Raw genomic sequence first — 6,734 nt, forward strand, 5'->3', positions numbered from 1 at the left:
CAGACTAAAGTCTCCGAGGTTTTTTTTACGGAGTGGTCCAGCTGCTTTATAATAAGGTGGTTGTGTTTGAGCCTGCTAATGACCCCGGTGTTAATAAGCTAATTTAGAAACCCACAAACGCTTCATCCTATTCTCCCACAATTGACTCAGAGGTCCATGTTGGCTAGCGACTAGCTTAACATGCAACTATATAATGAGAAATATTTTGGTGGCCATTTTGAACTCCATACGGGTTTATTTCCCAGTCTTTTTGAGAGGTATAACGGTCAGTTACGGCTGGCGCAATTAATCGTGCTAATTGTGCCAGCAATAATCGTGTCCCCGGGCTGGCACTATTATGAATGAAGACCATCATTTAAAAAAAAACATATATACTGTATATATCATTTTTGTTGTGGAACAAACAGCTGACTGAAGACAGTCGGCAATTCATGCGATTGAGTCCGTTGCCGCGGTAACATGGACTCATTACAAAGTGATTAGATTAAACATTGTTGCTCTTTGCTGAAACGAGTCTTTGGTTGCCTAGGCAACGCCTCCCTGCAGCAGCACATGCAGTCAGGTGCGGAAGAAAGGAGGAAATGTGTTTTGTTATTCAAATTACTATAACAGTGACCGCGGTCATTTGGCTGACCAGTTAAATTCCATGACCTTCACAGCCCTACGGTCAGTTAGCACTAAACCCAACATCTCTAATAGAAGAACAAGGGATGGCACAAATGTCATGTAAAGAATGATGTACATTCAAGAAGGATGTGTATTCCCAAATGATTCAGCTGGTATGCAGAATTAAACCAAAATTCTACAAAATCAATTCAAATGTATAGACTCAGTCTCTCAAATTAAATCAAGTTTCTGTTTTAGTTGTGCAACAATGCTTTTGTCCTCCAGTAAGTCCCAAAATCCAGCAAGAAATAAAACATTTTTGCAAAATATCTAAATAATCTAGCTGAAAGAAATTAGTTTCAAGATTGATTTTACCAGCTCAGTTGTTTCCCAGTGGGCACACACTGGTTGAATCAATGTTGAACCAAAGTGGAATAGACATTGAATTGACGTCTGTGCCCAGTGGGTTGTCTGTGTAACAGTCCAAAGGAAAGTGGTGAAGAGAAAAAATCTAAATATTTAAATTGGCTTTAAAAATAGTCACCCGAAATTTAGTCCTTAGAAGCAATACAGTACCACAGAGGAAACCACTCTTAAAAACCAATACAGTACCACAGAGGAAACCACTCTTAAAAACCAATACAGTACCACAGAGGAAACCACTCTTAAAAACCAATACAGTACCACAGAGGAAACCACTCTTAAAAACCAATACAGTACCACAGAGGAAACCACTCTTAAAAACCAATACAGTACCACAGAGGAAACCACTCTTAAAAACCAATACATTATCCCTTAAGCAAGTATTTGTGAATGTAGGCTTTTAAACCGTTTTCTACTTCTTCTTCATCAGTGAGTGTAAATAGCTTTCTAGTTTGCATTTCACTTTTAATGAACTATGGGGTAGAAAGTAACACACTGCAACTAACATAATGAAATTAAATGTTATCATATACAAATGTGTTTGCCATCCTACATTTGGTTGGTAGACCCTGAAAATAAGATATTTAACTGAATAACGAGGTGTGAGTAAAAACAAGCAAACTGATAAAGGATACAGTGAGGTGAATACGATCAATAGGAAATGTGAAATAATTGAAACGATCAACTTTTAACAACCTCAATTAGCTACAGTGCAAGAGCTGACCTTCTGACGACAACAAAAAAAATGAAATAAGAAAGAGGTTTTATTGTGACATAATAATACGGTGCCCCTGGAGAAAATTAAGGCTAAGTCCCTTTGCTCAAGGACACATCAACAGATTTCTCACCTTGACGGCTCAGGTATTCGAACCAGGAACCTTTCAATTACTGGCCCAATGCGCTAACCGCTAGGCTACCTGCCACCCAGTAAATGTGGTCCATCTCCAAATGTCTACCCGATTTAACATTAAGTGTATATTAACTATATGTTCAATACACTCTCCATTTATCAGTGTGTGAATAACTACTCAATAAAAGCATTTTGGCCATATTGCAAAACTAGAGCCTGCCTCCAGGCCCAATAGCTTTAAGCTGATACAAGACTTAGCCCTGTGGTCTTGACGTGAGAACCATTGACAGAATGTACTGATTTACACACACTCATTTAAAAAAAATCCATATTTTATCATTAATAAAACAGTTGGCTCTCTACTGTCCTGCCAATAGCAATCAAAGTGCCATTGCCTCAGCCAATGTATGGAACATAAACATGTCATAAATCACTTCCGTGTTTTACTGTACTGTAGCTGACCCATCTCTATTTTTTATTGAGGTGGTTAATGTCGATCTATGAGTTGCATACTACACTGTTCTTCTTATAGACGTCATCCTATAAGCCATGTTAGGACCAGGCCAAGTCCTTTTGGGTACTGCAGTATGACTTGACCAATCAGATCGGGCCTATATGTGTTGACCAATAAGAAATGGCCTGTATGGGATACTTTACGTCATGGAAGGGTGTCCATCGAGGTGCGGCACTAGACAGTTCAGTTTGACAGTGGGACCGCTCAGAGACATTAATGGCATATGGTTACTATAAGCCTCCTGGTGGCTTGTGGGTAGCCACGGAGGTCATTATGGATACTAAATCATGTTGATAAATCTCTAGGAGTAATTCATTAATTAAACATTGAACTAATTGTGAATGGCATTTAGTGTCTGTAATATGTGGTGTAAAAGCAGGGTATGACACATGTTCCTCACAATGACAGTGATTTCAGGTGATACGTATTCTCAAGGTCTCTCTGTGGGTTAGAATAGGGTTGTTGTACAGGCGTGTCAATGACCTTGACAAGGAACCACGTTTTAACTGTGAAATCGAAAAACTTTAAACTGAACGTTGACCTTGTGAACCAACTGTCAATAAAACACTGTCTCGAAAGTTGGATTTGAGTCATTCCTAATCGACAACTAAATATTCTCGAAGTGTAACACCCCTTTAATTTTCATCCCCCGGTGTTATACTCTGTTGGTTTTCACTTGTTTTCCGAGCCAAATCCATGTAACTACATTACTCTGACAACAATTGTATTGACATTTCGCAGCGTACTATACGATAAAGTGATTTAAAAGTAGTACCGTAAGCATGTTTCAGCCCCTGCTCTGATTGGTGGAAAAAAGGCAAATACAGCAGGTTGTTCAGGTGATGAAATATAAAAGGCTGAATCAGGAATAATCTGGCCAAATTGGACCCAAAGTAGCAACCTTTGGTTCTTAGGGGAAAGACAGAGGAAAACAGTCTGTTTTCCAGTGCGTGAAAATATGCAGTAGGCTATAAAATGTACCATGACTTCTTCATGAGCCTGTTCTTTCAAAACTACAATTTACTAACCCACATTGTCTGTGTGTGATGATATAAACGTGTGTCCATGAACCCATATTACGGTTACGAGGGAGCTATGTGGAGGTCAGTCCTCCATTTTCACACTCCCTCCATTCCTGCACATTACACATCACCATGCCACAGCTGCTATTGCACATTACACCTCTCCCCCCCCTCCTCTTATCGCTACTCTTCATTCCAAATGAAGACAAAACTTCTCTCGGGGAACCGTAGTATTCCAAATGATTAGTGGTTCTCCATTTCATGTGCCCTGATCCATTGCAGATACTCAGATTCTCTATAATGTAATTGTGCCCCCACTCTCTTTACTCCTCAATCCGTTCCAATCTGTTTTATTTCAGCTCATGAAAGCCAATCCTGGCTATTATTCACAGGGCTTTTCACCTCCGCCATGTGCCTGATTGTGGTATGAAAACTTGACATGTGTGGCCATGAGGTCTGGAAATACTCCTTCTGTGGCTTGAAGTGTAATCACCACACTGACACTGAACATAACTGTACCCCCAGCAGTCCTATGTGTGTGTGTGTGTGTGTGTGTGTGTGTGTGTGTGTGTGTGTGTGTGTGTGTGTGTGTGTGTGTGTGTGTGTGTGTGTGTGTGTGTGTGTGTGTGTGTGTTTGCATGCGTATGCATGTATGTAGTTACATTAGCCTCTAAACTGTAACTAGAGACATCTGAATGACTATTTGCTGCAGGTATACTGTATTTGGCTGCAAAACCATGTGTGTTTGCAATCTGCTACATTTCTGCAGCCTCCCCCATTGAGAATATGCTATGCAGTTTTTTTTCACATCCGCCCCCAAGAAATTCCATTGTCTCATTAGCATCATAATGAAAACTCTGTCTGCATGGTGCCCCATCGGATTTATCCTTCTTTGATAGGTCGGTCATTTAGACTGCTCTTTGTATGTAATGCCTACTACAGCAATTGTGCTTCATGCAAATAGCAGAGGTGGGTATAGGTCGTGAATTATACATTATTTCGTTTAATTGATTTCCAGATTGATTCAGGAACACAAAGGAAATGACTGTCAGAGTAAGAGATGAGCTAACACTGCTGATGTGTAAGCTCAATACATTGCCGTTTGCTGTTGTCATTGGGATTCTTAATGGGACAATAATAGCTCAATCCAATTGTACTTATACAATGAAGAAGAGACCATATAAATGTGTTCATGTGTTAAAGTTGTGGCAGGAGAACCAACATGATGTACAATGTATGTTGAATGGAATGTGTGATACGTTTGTTTTGGGTGACATAAGCGAATTGATGATATTTGTAATGCTTAAACAAATTTAAGTTTGTCTTAAAAAAAGGAGAGAGAGAGAGAAAGGGGGAGAGTGAGAGAGAGGGAGAGGGAAAGAAAGAAAAAAGAAAGAAAGAAAGAAAGAAAGAAAGAAAGAAAGAAAGAAAGAAAGAAAGAAAGAAAGAAAGAAAGAAAGAGTCTAACATGAAAACAATGGTCACAAAACAACCAAAGAGCAAGAGGGCAAATATCACAAAAAGACAAATACATGAGCACTTGTGCAACGTTCATCCCACACACAAGCTACAATATATTGGTAATATTGTGACTAGAGTGCTAATGCATATATTTAGTCTAAATGCTTATAAACATGAACACCTGTTATAAATGGAACCACCTCCTCAAAATATTTCTGGACCTAATTTGCCTCCACATTCGCTGGGGAAGCTACCTGCAATGATATCAGGCCTCATTATCTGACCTTTGACCCTTTTCTGAGGAGATGAATCAGAGTGCGGGGGAGTGTGGGTGACCCCCATTCCCCTGGCTGCCGTTTTACCAACGCCACAGCATCAGCACTGCTAATGTGATTTCACTGCATTGCAGCGGGAAGTATTGCTATAAACACAATGACAGGGGAAAATGAGGGCATTTTCAAATTGCCATGTAGGATGAGAAGCCGCCGTGTTCTAGTCAGCGGAATTTGTCAAATTCATATCAAATCAGCAGTGCTGTTGGGTGCAGATGATTAGGGAATATTGTCACTTTCTACCTGGTTGAAAAGGAAATGTAGAGCCAGGTTAGGATGAATAACACCTTAGATACTAGTAGCCCTTTCCTGCAGTCAAATGACCTAGTGGCCTCATTGGTGTCATTTTATTCATGTCTTTCATAATTTCATAATTACTTATTATAATTTTTTTGTTTTCTATGCCAAACGGTTTTGTTCTATTTCAGTCTTCTGTGATGTATATAAAGTGTAATATTGGGATGTATACTAAATACTTTAACATTTTACTCTATATCTGACATAGTTCAAGTGTCTTCTTTTTTTATTTAACCCCTAACCGTGTGTGTGAGGTGTATACTTTTGCTTCAAAGAAGATTGGTTTTAGATGACCAAGAAACCCTCTGTGTGACAAAGGATTTTGCATACTGCAGTAGAAGGTTTTTGAACTTTGGTATTGTAGTCTACCTAGTAACCATGTAATGTTGGTTGGCATAGAACATTTTAACCTGTGGCAATAAACTGCGACCTCTGTTGCATTGTTCCTTATATAAAACATAGACATAGTCATCTATGGTTATTAAAGCATTGTATGTACAGTATTGTCAAGAGGACATATTGACTTAAGCTCCACAAGCCATTAAGTATCGGAACTTAAGTTACTGCCACAATAGCTGCTGTTACGTATAGTACATGCTGCAGTTTTCCCAATATAATGACAGATTCTCTCTTAATATACAAGGGAGTCTTACTCCAGACCACATGGCAGCCCATTTATTCTCCCACCATTGAATTGCTTCTTCAGGACATGTTACTACAGACCCAGTTTTCCACCAAGTGACTCGGGGCTATTGCGCGAATTTTACAATGTTTACGCAACTGTAGCCAGCTACTGATAACAACTTGGAACCTGCCTGTGAAAATTGATTTTTTTTCCCCATTACCCCTCCAGCGTTTTCTCAACCCGACCCGAGCACTGGCGGCGCTCCTAAACCGTTTCCATAAAACATCTGCACGAAGAAACAACGCAATTATGGAAGCCATCTGGAACAATAACGGGAGGAGAATGGGTATGATTAACACTAACGCAAACAGATGGCAAAGTGTTAGATTGCTGTTCCACAAGCACATAATAGAGGCAACCTTAAGTCCAATTATGGATGGTTGCAGGGGACTCTGTCGCTGCTGTCGCCGACCGTCGTCGTAACGAGAGTCAAAGCCCTTTTTTACTGCGAGGCTTGAGCTTTCTTAAAGGGAGTCGCCCACACTATTTCCTGAAGTTACAGAAATTGCCACGACACCACTAGAGACAATTGCAGACAGACAGG

This window comes from Oncorhynchus mykiss, chromosome 17 (genome assembly GCF_057628025.1).
Source record: "Oncorhynchus mykiss isolate SJ-2025 chromosome 17, ASM5762802v1, whole genome shotgun sequence".
NCBI classification, from domain to species: Eukaryota; Metazoa; Chordata; class Actinopteri; order Salmoniformes; family Salmonidae; genus Oncorhynchus; species Oncorhynchus mykiss.